This window comes from Elgaria multicarinata, chromosome 14 (genome assembly GCF_023053635.1).
Source record: "Elgaria multicarinata webbii isolate HBS135686 ecotype San Diego chromosome 14, rElgMul1.1.pri, whole genome shotgun sequence".
Lineage (NCBI taxonomy): Eukaryota > Metazoa > Chordata > Lepidosauria > Squamata > Anguidae > Elgaria > Elgaria multicarinata.
The window spans coordinates 34,416,756-34,433,731 of record NC_086184.1 but is presented as its reverse complement, the minus strand read 5'-3'; positions in this window follow the sequence as shown (position 1 = coordinate 34,433,731).

Here is a 16,976-nt window from a genome sequence, read left to right as displayed (position 1 = left end):
GCCTGGAGAAGAGAAGATTAAGGGGAGACATGATAGCACTCTTCAAATACTTAAAGGTTGTCACACAGAGGAGGGCCAGGATCTCTTCTCGATCAGCCCAGAGTGTAGGACATGGAGTAACGGGCTTAAGTTACAGGAAGTCAGATTCCAGCTGGACATCAGGAAAAACTTCCTGACTGTTAGAGCAGTATGACAATGGAACCAGTTACCTAGGGAGGTTGTGGGCTCTCCCACACTAGAGGCATTCAAGAGGCAGCTGGACAACCATTTATCAGGTATGCTTTAGGGTGGATTCCTGCATTGAGCGGGGGGGGGGGGGGTTGGACTCGATGGCCTTGTAGGCCCCTTCCAACTCTAATATTCTATGATTTTATGCTTCTACTGAGCGCAATCATGAACACGACTTGGCCAAATTCCCATGAAGCTGGCCTTCGAGCCCTTGGGGAGCTGGCAGGGGCTGTGAGGCCCTGCTTGAGGCAGAACCCCTTTCAAGCATCACAGACCAGGCCACTGTCCAGTCTCTGTCTTGGATGGATGCCTCTTATGACAGAGAGCCCGCCACCTCCAAGGGCAGCTGGGTGCCTGGTGGGAGTGCTCGGGCCAGTGTGAAGTTTTCCTGATGTCCAGTCCGAACCTGCCCTCCTGTAACTGAATCCTGTGATTTCGTGACTTGGATTTCGAGTCTTGGATGCGAGAGAACAGGTTGAGCAGTTCTCCTGACCTCCTCTGTGTAACAACTCTTTAGGTTCTTGCAAAATGCTATTATATCCCCACTGTCTTAAGAACATAAGAAGAGTCCTGAGGCTGGATCAGACCAAGGATCCATCTAGTCCAACACTCTGTTCACACAGTGGCCAACCAGCCATTGACCAGGGACCAACAAGGCAGGACATGGTGTAACAGCACCCTCCCACCCATGTTCCCCAGCAACTGGTGCACACAGGCTTACTGCCTCGAATACTGGTGATAGCACACACCCATCAAGGCTGCTAGCCATTGATAGCCTTCACCTCCAGGAATGTATCCAACTCCCTTTTAAAGCCATCCAAATTGGTGGCCATCACTACATCCTGTGGTGGTGAGTTCCATAATTTAACTATGCGCTGTGTGAAGAAGTACTTCCTTTTATTTGTCCTGGATCTCCCGCCAATCAGCTTCATGGTTCTTCATCCCAGGTTCTAGTATTTTGAGAGAGGGAGAAAAATGTCTCTCAATCCACATTCTCCACAACAAGCATAATTTTGTACTCCTCCATCATGACTCCCCCTAGCCTCCTTCTAAGATAAACAATCACAACTGCTGCAACCTTTCCTCATAGCTTCAGCCCTTTGATCATTTTAGTTGCCCTTTTGTGCACTTTCCCCAACTCTACAATATCCTTTTTTAGGTACAGTATTCTAAGTGTGGTCTCACCATAGATTTGTTCAAGTGGAGTATGATCTTGGCAATTTTATTTTCAATTTTGTTCCTAATTATGGCTAACATGGAATTTGCCTTTTTTGAAGCAGCCACACACTGGGGCCTTAGCTAGACTTAAGGTTTATCCCGGGATCGTCCCCGGGTCATCCCTGCCTGCTCCCGGGATCCCCTGTGTGTTATTTACAGGAACAGGGATGACCCCGGGACGATCCAGGGATAAACCTTAGGTCTAGCTAAGGCCTGTGTTGACCTTGTCATTGAGGTGTCCAAGACAATCCCAAGGTCTCTTTCTTGGTCAGTCATTGCTAGCTCAGATCATAGGGGAGTTGCTCCAACCTTTTAATCATTTTAGTTGCTAACAGTTATAATGGTTAAGAACACACACTCAGGGAGACACAGAGCAAGATCTGAAATCTTCTTTTGCTGTCAGAATTCAAATGGTCAATGCTGAGCCATTTGATGATAATGACAGTCCAGGTATGGTGCACAAGCATGCTCAACCCATGAAAGGTGGCCAAACGACTCTGATCTCCTGTATGAAATGACTAATCAATAAACAGTGTGACACCATGTCAAAGGAGTGGGTGGACACTCTCAAAATCCAGGAGAAGGCCTAGGATACTGTGATGAAAGTGACACATACTTCCAGAACAACCTTCATAACAACTTGGGTTCTGTGCCAACGTGGCCTTAGAATATGTGCAACCAAAAAGTGCTGCTAGTGCCTTTTAGATTGAAGTTTTAACTTTCTCTACTGAGACCTCACACTAAGCAGGTGTATAATTGGTTGGTGTGCAGTTCGCCTCATTCAGTTACACTTCACCTGTTGTACAACTGTCTGTTTAAACACGTGAAAGGGTCTAGGAGACTGCCCCTGTGGCTGCCAGGGATTCCCTACGTGTTTTGTTATGTACATATATTCTTAGCGCTGTACTGATGGTTTAGTCATGGAGCCATGCCTGTGTGGCAATGCCACCCCAGCACAGCCGTCCCTTTCAGGATACTGGTTTTGACGTTACCACACATGGTGCTTCTTTGTTCCTGGAAGATGGGGATTCCTGTCCCCCACCCTAGTATGTGATGTCTTCAGCTGGCCTCGGGCTGGGTCTCCGAGGGAGGGGACCAGTGTGGGTGGGCTCTGAGGCCGTGTCCTCTCTGTCCTCAAGCTCTTCTCTCCTGACTCCCAACCCCGTGTCCTATGCAGTGAGCCACGGGAGGCTGCTGCTGTCAGTGTGCTCTGGTAGTGTGTCATGGCCCCTTCCTTTGTTTGGCAAAAAAGTCTTTTCCGTCCTGTAGGATAGAGTTACGATCACAGCATAAGGGAGTGGGAGGGGTGTTATGACTTTTGCATTATATAGCTCTATCACACCAGTGTTTTATTGCACTTTCATGCTGTCTTGTTTACCCTTTTGCCCTGCGATTTTTACATGACGTTGCGCCTGTAATACAATAATCTCGCTTCTTCCCCTCCATTTTCTGTGTTTTTTTAGGGCAGAGAAATTGCGGTTTTAAAAAAATTCCTCTGTATTAACACTCGCTAATTTCAGATGTTTCCTTAGGGCATCAGCCACAGCCGTTAGACCCCAACCCCAACCCCCAATATTGTATAAACTGATGTGACTACATGACTCTTTTCTCACCTTAAAGACAGTCTCCAAAATCCTCCTGGCTATCTTGCCCACCTGAACCTGTGACAGTCACAGATATTTATACAAAATATGACCCAAACAACAACAACAAAAGAAAGTCCTTGACTTTTTCCTTCTCTCAGAGTTGACAAATAAATTTTACAACATCCATGAGCAACCTCAGAGGAAGAACTTGTTTTGCTTTATTTTAATTACTAAATTCTGGGAGGAGGAATAAAAAGAGTAACCCAAATCCATGGATTTTCGAGGGAGGGAAAGAAGAATCTTTCCATCCAAGAAGGACCCTCACATTTTCTACTCTGCACATCTCCAGAGACAAGATGCATTTGTACATTTACCCTCCAAGGAAGCGAGCTGAACTCCCTGTACCATGTTGGCAACTCACATTAATAACATTTTCACCAAAGGACAAAAATGGGACAGAATAGGGACAGTGATTGACCAGGGCAGGTGCCCTATACCTGTCAAAAAGAATGTACTAAATCAATGGACCATCAAGGGGAGAAGACCAGACCTCAACACCTCCTTCCAGAGGGTCCACAAGGAAGAGAAAGAGCACTGGGGAGAACCTTCACCGGGGACAGGCTGTTGTGTTTTTCCTTTAACTCACCGCCCACCAGGTTTCAGAAAAACAGGCCTTGTTGCCTTGTTGACCAGGCTGGGCACTTTAGTTGCTATTTGGGGCTCCTCTTTTCCTGGAAGTGGCTGTATGGAACAGAGGAGATTTCATTTAGCCTTTTATTTAATGGCAGGAGCAGAATATATGCCTGGTGTTGTCCTGCAGATTAAAAAGCTTTCAGAGCAGGGGTAGGAGTGGGGGTTGGGGGAGGCTGCTTTCTTTGCAATGATGCTAATAACTTCCAAGAAACTTCTCTTTGGCCTCTCAGTGACTGAAAAGAGCGGCACACAAAGTGGAACGATGATACTTTTGCTCCTGAGCTAAGCATCCCAAGGTCCACAGACATACTGATATGTCATTTTTGCAGCTTCTATTCATTTTATGTGACTTGTGCAGGAGACCTTCCCAATGGTGGACTGTGCCCAAGAGATTTGTCTGCCTGTCATTCAGCTTAATTTAACAGCAGCTCTGCCTCACTTTCCCTCACGGTAAGATCACCTTGGTTCACATAAACCAGGGAAGGGAAACCTCCAGCATGTGGGGCTAACCCAGAGAGCAGGCTCTGGCATGCAGAGGCTTTGGTTTCTACCAGTCACTTGGGAAGGGGGTGAACATCCCCCATTTTTTCCAATCATTGATGGGAGTCTACAGGGGGATTCCCCATTGCCTTCCAAAGTCCTGCCCCTAGAGGCTACAGAAGGCTTGTGAAGGTGACAGGATAGACTCCAATCAATAATGGGAGATAATAGGGAGGACAAAGTGCTTTTCCCATCAGGGAAAGCAGCCCTGACACAAAACCCTGGCTGGAGCTTAGCAGGGGAATGATGACATCACAGGGCATGGCCATGCACTATTATGTTATCTGGGTGATGGAAGTCAGGGGGCATTTGGCACCCTACCCAACTCAGTCCCCTTCCCAGACATAAGCTTGAAGGTAGAACAGCCCCTTGAGTAAGCCACAGTAGCCCCACAACAGAGACACCCAGGTCCAGGTTAGCACTTAGAGTACTGTCCTTGCATATTGAATTCTGGCTCAAGCGGTAACCAGAAAGCCAGAGCTAGAGCTCCTAGAGGTAAAACAAGTGAGGAGCAGCCCATGATAAGAGGCAGACCAGGTGGAGCCTGGAGCCTTGGAGAAGTCTGTGGTGCCTGTAGAGGAGAGGTCTACCATTGAGATGGAGGCTGAACAATTTAGCCCTCACGACTGTTATCATCTCAAAAGACATGCCAGAACCATCTCTGAAATTACTGCAGAGGAAGGTGCATTATGAGTAAAAGGTTCCTCATGAGCAGAGCCCTCCTCATGAAAAGGACTTCTTCCAGAACCGTCTGCTGTGCTGCAGCTGGGCTTGGGAGTGGACTGGGAGACTTGGCTATATAAGCTTTCAGTTCAGAGCTGCTAGCTGCTGGAGCAACACCTTTATTTGAGTTCTCATTACCTTGAAGCCTTACTTCCTTGGCCTTGGTTCTGATCTCATGCTGCTGCCCTTTTTCCCTGGCCTGTGACATGCCTGACCCAAGCCCAGGCCATGATGGATCTTCAGAGAAAGACCCTGACACTACAGAGCCTAAAGAACTGGCCCTAGTGAGACCATAGGCAGCTCTGGCATTGATGGAGAAGCTACACCATGTCCTTCAAAGGTGCTGGACTCTGAGGACCCCGACACAAGTCAAGGATTGCTGATCCTCTAGTTCCTTCCTCCACTTTCTGTAGGAGAAAGTTATCACCCACACGTGTCAGGAATTTCTTGGAAAGGCCAGTTTTGGCAATATTTGTCTCCCAACAATTACTCCCCTCAGGGTAATTGAAGTCCCCCATCACTACTACATCACACTTCCTTGAAACCCTGGCAATTTGTTTCTCAAAAGTTTCATCCTCGTCATCTCCTTGATTTGGAGGTTGGTAGTAGACTCTGATTATCATGTTCTTTTTATTCTTGCCCCATTTATTTTAGTCCAGCTGCTCGCAATGGGGCTCCCAGTCTCATCAGCCTGTATTTCTGTGCAGGGATAGGTATTTTAAACATATAGAGCTACTCCGCCTCCCTTTCTATTTCTTCTGTTCTTTTTGAACAAGTTATATCCTTCAATTGCTATATTCCCATCATGGGAGTCATCCCACCAAGTTTCATTTATACCTATCAGGTCGTATTTGCCTTCATGTAATAAGAGTTCAAGTTCGTTCTGTTCGTTTCCCATGCTCTGGGCATTAGTATATAGATATCGAAGACCATGGGCTTTATAGTCTGGCTTTGTTCCTACATTGTACATTTGGGGGCACTATTGGAGCTGTTCTCTGTATTGTGGTGCATGGGCCTTCATCCATTGTTGCCTTGAAGTTTACGTCTCCTGCTCTCGGAAGGCTCAGTTTAAAGCCCTCTTGATCAAATTCTTCATGCTGCGGCCAAACACATTCTTTCCAGCCCTTGTGAGGTGCAATCCATCCCTTGCCAGCAGTCCATCTTCCAAGTAGCGTAGCCCGTGGTCCCAGAATCCAAAACTCTCACGTTGGCACCACTTTCATAGCCAATCATTCACCCAGAGTAGTTTTCTTTCCCTTTCTAATCCTCTTCCAAGAACTGGAAGGATGGATGAGAAAATGACCTGAGTCCCAAAGTTCTTCAGTTTCCTTCCCAAAGCTTCAAAGTCTGAAATGATTTCTTCATAGCTCCACTTGGCAACATCATTTGTTCTCACATGGATGAGAAGAAAAGGGTATGTGTCTGTGGGCTTTATGAGCTTTGGTAATCCTTCAGTCACATCTCTAACCTGTGCTCCAGGGAGACAGCATACCAGGTGAGTCCATGGGTCTTCAAAACATACTTGGGTTTCAATGCCACGCAGCAGGGAGTCTCCCACAACGACTACTCTTCTCTTCTTGGTCAACCAACCTTCTGCCTCTTCTTCATTGTTGCCTGGTGTCTGCTGTAATTCTTCCTCTGCAGACTGTCCTCCAGTCTGAGCCTCCAGTAGCTGAAAGCGGATGTTTAACTCTAGTGGTTACACCGGTGCAGAATGTCTTCTAGTTCTTCTGCTCCTAATTGTCACTCTTTTCCAGGGAGTTTCCTCTTCATTGGCTTTCCTCACCTCAGCATACTCCACTTCTGCTTCAATTGGCTGTTGTTCTTCAATCTCTTGTGCTTCTTGTTGTCATTGCAGTTCCACCATTCTGTCTAAGAACTCCTTGCTTTCTCTAATTCCTTGGAGGGTGGACACTCATTGCTCAATTCCTCTCACTTTTTCTTCCAATAGTGCCACCAGTTTGCACTTGTTGCAGCAATACACCATGTCGATCTCAGGCAGGAACACAAACATTGCACACACTTTGCAGGTCACCACTGCTAGAGACTCCTTTCCGTCCATATTGTCTATTTCTGTTTTGTTTTTTCCTTTCTGATTATAGTGGAATTGCCTGTGCTTGGTCCTGTCCTCTCTGAAGGTGCACAACTATATGAGTATGTCTTAAGAGAAGAAAAATAATTTTTGGTTGTTGTTTTTTTGTTTGGTTTGGTTCCCCCCCCCCCCGTTGTTTTTGTTTTGTTTTGTTAGAGACCTCCCCCTTGTCCTCCCCTGCTGAACTCCTCCTGTCAACCTCCTGTTGACCTGCCCTGTTCGCTCACTCTGATCACTCACTCTCTCGTTGCCCTCCTCTGAAGATCCTCCAGCTTGTCTGCATCCTTCTTGAAGTGCTGTGCCTAGAACTGGACGCAATACTCAAGATGAGGGGAACTCATCTAGAATAGAAGCTATACTTCTATTAATGCAACCCAAAATAGCATTTGCCTTTCTTGCACCCGTATCGCACTGTTGGCTCATATTCAGCTTGTGATCTACAACAATTCCAAGACCCTTCTTGCTTGTAGTATTTCTGAGCCAAGTATTCCCCATCTTGTAACTGTGCATTTGGTTTCTTTTTCCTAGGTGTAGAACTTTGCCTTTATCCCTATTAAATTTCATTCTGTTGTTTTTAGCCCAGCCTAAGAAGATCACTTTGAAGTTTGTTTCTGTCTTCTGGGGTATTAGCTATCCCACTCAATTTTATATCGTCTGCAAATTTGATGAGCATTCCCTGTACCTCCTCATCCAAATCATTAATAAAAATGTTGAAGGGCCCAGGACTGAGCCCTGCAGTACCCCACTCGTTACCTCCCCTCAGTTTCAGAAGGTACTCTCTTTGAGTCCGATTCTGAAGCCAACTGTGGATCCACTTAATAGTTGTTTCATGTAGTACACTTTTAGCTAGTTTGTTAATCAGAATGTCATGGGGCACTTCGTCAAAAGCTTTGCTGAAGTCAAGGCATATTATGTCCACGGCATTCCCACAGTCCACAAGGGAGGTTACCCAATCAAAAAATGAGATCAGATTAGTTTGACAGGATTTTTTCTTGACAAATCCATGTTGGCTTCTAATAATCATTGCATTGTTTTTAAGGTGCTTACAGACTGATTTCTTTATAATCTGCTCCAAAAATTTCCCAGGGATGTATATATAAATAAATTATTATTATTATTATTATTATTATTATTATTATTATTATTATTATTATATTTATTTGTATCCTGCCTTTTGCCCAATACTGGGCCTCAAGGCAGCCTTACAAAATTTAAAACATATACATTTTAAAAACTATGAAAAGAAATATACAAAAGTTAAAATATATTAAATATATCACAATATTATAACATTAAACATTTAAAATAGACAGCAATTTTACAAGTCCTTAACATAGACGGATGCCCAGATTATTCACCAAAGGCCTGCCGGAACAAAGAAGTTTTTGCCTACTTCTGAAAGCACATCAAGGAGGGAGCCAGTCTATCTTCCCTGGAAATTTAGCTTCAATTTGTTCAGCCTCATCCAATCCAGTACTGCCAACAGACACCGGTTTAGCACAGAAAACACTTCCTTGGAATTGGGTGGGTGTCATCAGCGTACTGGTGGCACCACACCCCAAAACTCTGGATAACCTCACCCAACGGTTTCATGTATATGTTAAATAGCATGGGGAACAAAACAGCCCCCTGAGGGACTCCGCAAGCTGATGGCCAAGGAATTGAACAGGAGTCCCCCCAGCACCACCTTCTGGGTCCACCCCTCCAGGAAGGAATGGAATCACTGTAAAACAGTGCCTCCAAGTGCCATCCCAGCAAGGCAGCCCAGAAGGATAATAATAATAATAATAATAATAATAATAATAATAATAATAATAATAATAATAATAATAATAATAATAATATTTCTTGCCCGCCTCTCCATTTTGATCGAGGTGGGCAACAACAATAAACGATAAAATACATAATACTCAATTAAAACATAATATACATTGTTAAAAAACATCCTAAAAACATTTTAGAAACATCTTAAAATTCCACTGGCTAGGCCTGCCGGAAGAGATCACTATTGATGGTATTGAACGCCACTGAGAGGTCCAGCAGAACCAACAGGGACACAGTCCCCCTGTTGAGTTCTTGGCATAGGACATCCACCAAAGCAACCAAAACTGTTTCTGTCCCATAACCAGGCCTGAAGCCAGATTGAAATGGGTCTAGATAATCTGTCTCATCCAGGAATCCCCGGAGTTGGGAGGCCACCACACGCTCCAATACTTTGCCCAAAAGTTGAATTTTTGAGACTGGCCGGTAATTATTCAATACAGTGGGGGTCAAGGAAGGCTTTTTCAATGTGGGGTCTTATCACTGACTCCTTCAAGCAGGCTGGCACCCTACCTTGGTGAAGGGAAAAAATGACTTACTGACTCAGTCAGACCCCCTCTGGCTGCTTTTATAAGCCAGGAAGGGCAAGTATCTAGTATATATGTGGTGGCTCTCACCTCTCCAAGGACCCTGTCCACATCATTGGACTGTGTAAATTGAAAAGTATCCAATAATACTGGACAAGCAGGTGCCAAAGTTACCTCCAGCAGATGAGCAGGTACGAGCAATTTTGTCTGCAAAGTGCTGGGCAAATTGGTCACAGCAGGCTGTTGAAAGGTCTGAAATCTCTTCTTGAGGGCCAGTGTGTAGAAGACCCCTGACCACCGAAAACAGCTGTGCTGGATGGCTCTTTGCAGACATAATAGTGGCAGAGAAAAAAAGTTCTTTTGCTGCCCGTATTGCCATGGAGTAGGCCTTCAAATAGGCTCTAGCCCATGTTCAGTTGGATTCACCCCAAGTTTTCCACCAACGTTGCTTTAGTCTCTCACTTGTTTCATTGCCGCCAGCTCCCTGGAAAACCAGGGGGCTGGTGTGGCTCCACTCTGTGAGAGAGGACACTCAGGAGCAATCATGTCCACCACCCTGGCCAGTTCTCCATTCCAGAGATCAACCAGGGCTTTGACAGAGTCACCTGCCGAGGCAACGGGAAAATGCCCAAGCGCCATCAGTAAACTATTAGGATCCGTCACCCCATCCATCACAGAAAAGAAGGTCCAAAGTGTGCCCAGCAGCTTGAGTTGGGGACAGATATTATTTGGGACAGACCCTTGGTTGTCATGGCAGACATGAAGTCCTGAGCCGCTCCTGACAGGGCAGCCTCAGCATGTAGTACCCAGGTTCCACACAGGGTGTTGCTAGGCAGTTAAAATAGGGATGGGAGAACCAGAGCTTGGCTGAAATTCCCTGAACTTCAGTTCAAACCTTGTTTGACTCACTCTCATTTTCATTTGTGGCCTGTGTTTTGGCTCTTTCAAGCAGAACCACATTTCAAATGGGAAAATGTCTTTGCACATTTTTCAAAATTGCATACTTCTTGTTGACTAAAGTGTGAAAATACACATTTTCTGGAAAATGAACATATCAAAGTGTGCATTTCTACAAGTGTGTCTGTGTTTTAAAATGTGATCACAAGTTTGGGAATATGCAGACATTTTTCAAAGTGCTGCATTCCCATTTGTGTTCACATTGAGGGTATGGAATTGGGTAAAGTTGGATTCTTTGAGAACTGCATGGAAATTCTCATACAGCCCCTAGTTAAAAGATTTGGGACCCAAGCCTATAAGACACAAATCTGAGTAAAGATTTGCATATACTAATTTATATCTTATATATAGAAATTTAGATATAGTTATTAGGATTTATTTAAATTTCACAGAAGTCAAAGCAATCCAATTAATTTCTTACCCAAATCACATCAAATGAAATTGCTTCGTCAATTCATTTGCACCCTGCCCCAGTAATTTCTTAGCAATTGCAATTAGCAATCTCTCTCCCTCTCCCCTTCCTTTGTTTCCATCTTGGAGGAAAGTTTGGTTTAAGAATTAAACCAAATTCACCAATGGGAGTCACCCACCCACCCCGAAGTTCATTTGCCGTGTTTGAGGTGGAGGTGGGGAATGTGTGACAGGAACTGTACTCAATATTCCAAATGTGATTGCATTTGCATGTGTCACCAACAAAGCATCTCTGTTCATTCTTCAGGCAGAAATATTGCCCAATCTGAGGAGAGTGGTGGCCTGGCATAAGGGTGTGTGTGTGGTTTCCTAAGAAATGTACCAGTTTTAGAAGAAAGTCCCTTCCATCTATCAAAATGTCCATGTGCAAAGGGAAATATTCCTGGAACTACAATCACTAGTCTGGAAGGAAGGAACAATGATGTCCCCCCGTCCTCAGATTTTAGGGGTGGAAGCATGCTTTGTAAACCAAGTGTACTTTACTGGCCTGTTTTCTTGCTATTGTGGGCATCTCTCTTTCAGGAAGCGGCTGTGTGGAGGGGCATTAAACCCTTTATTGAACGTTGGGGAAGCACATAAATCAAACATTCCTTCTGCAGATTGAAAAGCTTTCAAGGCACTTTGGGGCTGCCTCTCTCATTAGGTACTAATCTCTTCCCAGAATCCTCTTCTGCCTCCCAGACAAACAATCATTAATGAGCTTTGGAAATGGCCTGGGCCTAGAGGCTGAGCCAGGATGCAGCCACCTGGACTATGGCAATGAAGGACTTTCCACAAAACTGTGAAGATTTTTCTGGAATTCAAAGGAGGAAGGTCAGAAATATCTAATATAGTGATTTCCAACATTTTAGCAAAAAGACACTTTTGCTGCCACCATTACTCAAAAATATTTCTGTGCTTTATAAAAGCCTGAACCTCCATCTAGACCTCTCTTCCTCTCCTATTTAGATGTAACTACTTCCCATATCTGCCATAATTTGGACTCCTGTTTTGATTTGTATGATAGTGAAATGCCCTCTGACTGGAAAAACAGGGTAAGATTAATCTCCTTCCCTAAAAGCAGATGGCTTTTAGGGCACATCTCCATCACACCGATTTTTTGGCCCGGTTTGTCTCCGCATTTTTTACCTCCATTTCATAAGTGCTGCAAGTGATCGTAGCTATACCGGTGAACTCTCTTTCCACTTGTTTGCTCTCTCGCTGCTATTGTGCTTGCCCCGCCCATTCTCCTTCCCCCTCCAGTTCATTGGTTCTTGTCCTTGATGGACATTGTGATGGAAGTGGCAGCCTTCCCCCTCACTCACTGGAGCTCCTATGGGAATTGACCAAAATGCTTACAGCTCCCTCATTTTTAAAAGATAAAGAGATGAAACTTGGGACCTTGAGAGCTCTTAAGTAGAACTTTAGGCATGCCATGTTTGATTTTTTTAGGATTTTTTTTTAATTTTCCCCCTTAAGCCATTGTCCTGATAGTTCACCAATGCAAAATTCCATCTGTTTGCATTTGTGGAGGATCAATTTTCTTTTACTTTGATAATGCAAAGCTGTGCATCTCCAGTTCATAAAATAGAGATCTGCTGGTTCCCTTACTGAAGAGTAAATCCCATTGATTTCAACTGCATTTACTTCCAAGTCATACTAAAATCCAATGCATGCTTACCTTTGAGTAAACCCCATTGAACAGAGGCCATGGCTAGACCAGACCTATATCCTGGGATTGTCCCGGGGTCATTCCTGTACATCTAAATGACACACAGGGTATACCGGGAGCAGGCAGGGACGACTCCTCCATTTGCCTGGGATAATCCTTAGGTCCAGCTAAGGCCAGAGAGAGACTTTCTTCTGAGTAAACACGTATAGAACTGACTTTTAATAGTGTGGTTACTCAGAAGGTTTTTTAAAAAGTCTGAAACAGCAAACTTACTTCTGTTTACTCAGAAGTAAACAGAAGTTTCAGGCTGCTGTACTATTGTATTTGTGCAGAAATAAATATTTTTTAAAAATAAAAAAAATAACTGCAGGGGAAAGGAGAATGTAGGGGGAGGCGCAGGAGATTTCGCCATCATAGTAGTGCTCCAGGTGAAAAGATACCTGAGCGATACATGAGCTGAAAGAGCGCAGCAGACGTGAAAGTGCCCAGTACCCGACTCACTAAGGAAAAAGAGGGGGAAACCGTGGATGAAAACTGGATAAAAAATTAGGTGTGATGGAGCTTAAAATAATATGCAAAATAGAGGAAAAGAGGCAAAATGGACGTCCTGCGCTGCAAAACCAGATACCAGGTGTGGCGAGAGTGCGTTGAACTTTTTTTGTCAGGAACAAATCCTGTCAGACTAATTTGATCTCATTTTTTGATAGGATAACCTCCCTTGTGGACTGTGGGAATGCTGTGGATGTCATATATCTTGACTTCAGCAAAGCTTTTGACAAAGTACCACATGACATTCTGATTAACAAACTAGCTAAAAGTGGGCTAGATGGAACAACTATTAGGTGGATTCACAGTTGGCTACAGAATCAGACTCAAAGAGTACTTATCAATGGAACCTTCTCAAACAGGGGAGAGGCAACGAGTGGGGTGCCGCAGGGCTCAGTCCTGGGCCCAGTGCTCTTCAACATTTTTATTAATGATTTGGACGAGGAGGTGCAGGGAATGCTGATCAAATTTGCAGATGACACAAAATTGGGTGGGATAGCTAATACCCTGGAAGACAGAAACAAACTTCAAAGTGATCTTGATAGGCTGGAGTGCTGGGCTGAAAACAACAGAATGAAATTTAATAGGGATAAATGCCAAGTTCTACATTTAGGGAATAGAAACTAAAGGCACAGTTACAAGATGGGGGACACTTGGCTCAGCAATACTACAAACGAGAAAGATCTTGGAATTGTTGTAGATCGCAAGCTGAATATGAGCCAACAGTGCGATATGGCTGCAAGAAAGGCAAATGCTATTTTGGGCTGCATTAACAGAAGTATAGCTTCCAAATCACGTGAGGTACTGGTTCCTCTCTATTTGGCCCTGGTTAGGCCTCATCTAGAGTATTGTGTCCAGTTCTGGGCTCCACAATTCAAGAAGGATGCAGACAAGCTGGAGCGTGTTCAGAAGAGGGCAACCAGGATGATCAGAGGTCTAGAAACAAAGCCCTATGAAGAGAGACTGAAAGAACTGGGCATGTTTAGCCTGGAGAAGAGAAGATTGAGGGGAGACATGATAGCACTCTTCAAATACTTCAAAGGTTGTCACACAGAGGAGGGCCAGGATCTCTTCTCGATCCTCCCAGAGTGCAGGACACGGAATAACGGGCTCAAGTTAAAGGTAGCCAGATTCCAGCTGGACATCAGGAAAAACTTCCTGACTGTTAGAGCAGTGCGACGGTGGAATCGGTTACCTAGGGAGGTTGTGGGCTCTCCCACACTAGAGGCATTCAAGAGGCAGCTGGACAGCCATCTGTCGGGGATGCTTTAGGGTGGATTCCTGCATTGAGCAGGGGGTTGGACTCGATGGCCTTGTAGGCCCCTTCCCACTCTGCTATTCTATGATTCTATGATTCTATGAACTGCTGGTGTGATGGAGCTCTGTGTCTAGTTTGTACTCTGCATCTTCTTTGTAACATTAAACACTTTCACACCAAGTGCTGCAGCCCTGTTCCAAACTGTGGGCCAGGGGGTAATTTTAGTCAAAGAAAGAAAGAAACATCTGGAGATCACATATCAAGTATGAAGAAATCATGTCAGACGTTGAAGATCTGGGAAGGAAACTGAAGAACTTTGGGGCCCAGGTCATTTTCTCATCCATCCTCGCAGTTCTTGGAAGAGGATTAAAAAGGGAAAGAAAAGTACTCCGGGTGAATGACTGGCTACAAAGGTGGTGCCAACGTGAGAGTTTTGGATTCTGGGACCACGGGCTATGCTACTTGGAAGATGGACTGCTGGCAAGAGATGGGTTGCACCTCAGAAGGGCAGGAAAGAATGTGTTTGGCCACAGCATGAAGAACTTGATCAGGAGGGCTTTAAACTGAATGTTACGGGGGCAGGAGACATAAACTTTGAGGCAACAATGGATGAAGGCCCATGCACCACAATACAGAGAACAGCTCCAATAGTGCCCCAAAATAGGGTCCACAACAATGTAGGAACAAAACCAGACTATAAAGCCCATGGTCTGCGATATCTATATACTAATGCCCAGAGTAAGGGAAACAAACAGAATGAACTTGAACTCTTAATACATGAAGGCAAATACGACTTGATAGGTATAACTGAAACTTGGTGGGATGACTCCCATGACTGGAATATAGCAATTGAAGGATATAACTTGTTCAAAAAGAACAGAAGAAATAGAAAGGGAGGCGGAGTTGCATTATATGTTAAAAATACCTATGCCTGCACAGAAATACTGGCGGAAGAGACTGGGAGCCCCATCAAGAGTATCTGGATTAAAATAAGTGAGGCAAGGAATAAAAAGAACATGATAATCGGAGTCTACTACCGACCACCCAATCAAGGAGAACAGGAGAATGAAACTTTTGAGAAACAAATTGCCAGTGTTTCAAGGAAGTGTGATGTAGTGATGGGGGACTTCAATTACCCTGATATCTGTTGGGAGACAAATATTGCCAAAACTGGTCTTTCCAAGAAATTCCTGACATGTGTGGGTGATAAATTCTCCAACAGAAAGTTGAGGAAGGAACTAGAGGACCGGCAATCCTTGACGATATTAACCAATAGGGATGACTTAGTGGATAAAGTGGCAGTTATGGGAACTCTGGGGGATAGTGACCATAAGGTTCATCCCACGTATACTTTTGTTCTGGTTTACCCTCAAATTATCCCATTTTGGTTTTATAGTGCTTATATAGTGCTTATATAGCATTTGAAAACTTTTAAACTTACACCTCTGCTGTAGTGCGTTGTGGAGATCCATTATGTTCACTCACACATGTTCTTATCCCCACCTCCCAGATCTTCTCTGGACCTCCTCCTACCATTTATTAGTTGTTTGAAGTTGTGACTACTTCCCCTCTGGCAACAGGGAGTGGGATTTGCTTCTCTTATTACTGAACACCAAAGTAGAATGTTATGTAAGGCCACAGCTAGACCTAAGGTTTATCCTGGGATCATCCAGGGTTCTGCTGCTTTTTGCTTGTTAAACTGGGAATTAGCCAGTCCTGTTTCCCTCACAAGGTGAGAATGGGGGATTTTGGAAGTAGGAGAAGGAAAGGTTTTCAATTGACACACCCCTCTCTTTCGTCAGCAACACCCCCTTTAAAACCACACTCACAAAACAGCGCAATGAAATGATGTTTGAAAATACATGTTAAAGTTTGAGTGATGTGCTTTCACATGACCAGAAGAACCAGATTTTCTGCAGACCAAAATATTTTGTTATGAGGAGCAGAAGAATCGCAATCACAGCAGGCTATAACGTCCGCATCATTTGAGTCCATTGCATAGAATTCGCTGAAGCAGCACAATATAAGGCTGGTGGGATGAAGCCTCAGGTCATACTTGAATTCTTGATTATAAAGGAAGCAAAAGCTGAATGTAGCCATACACGTAATTTGGATTTTAGGAATGCTGATTTTAATAAACTCAGAACTATGATAAGTAAGGTCACATAGCAAGTGAGCCTAATGATGGGTGGGAGTATTTACAAAAGGAAATTTTTAAGGAACAATTACAAACAATTCCAACAAGGAAAAAGATAGAAGACAACAGAAGAAACCAACGTGGCTCCACAAAAAACTTGGAGATGACCTGAAAACAAAAAAAGGACATCTATAGGAAGTGAAAGGAAGGCCAGGCTACAAAAGAAGAGTACAGACAGGTAGCACAGAAGTGACGAAATGGCATCAGGAAGGCTAAAGCTGAGAATGAGCTGTGATTAGCAAGGGATGCTAAAAGCAATAAAAAGGTGTTCTTCAAATACATGAGTAGTAAAAGACAGAGGAAAGAAATGGTGGTTCAACTGCTTAATGAGGATGGCAATTTGATAACTGTTGACAAAGAAAAGGCTGAAGTGCTCAATTCCTACTTTGGCTCAGTCTTCTCCCAAAAGCAGGTCTATGACCCCCCTAGAAAAAATAAAGCACAAGTTGAGGGGGCAGGATTGCAGTT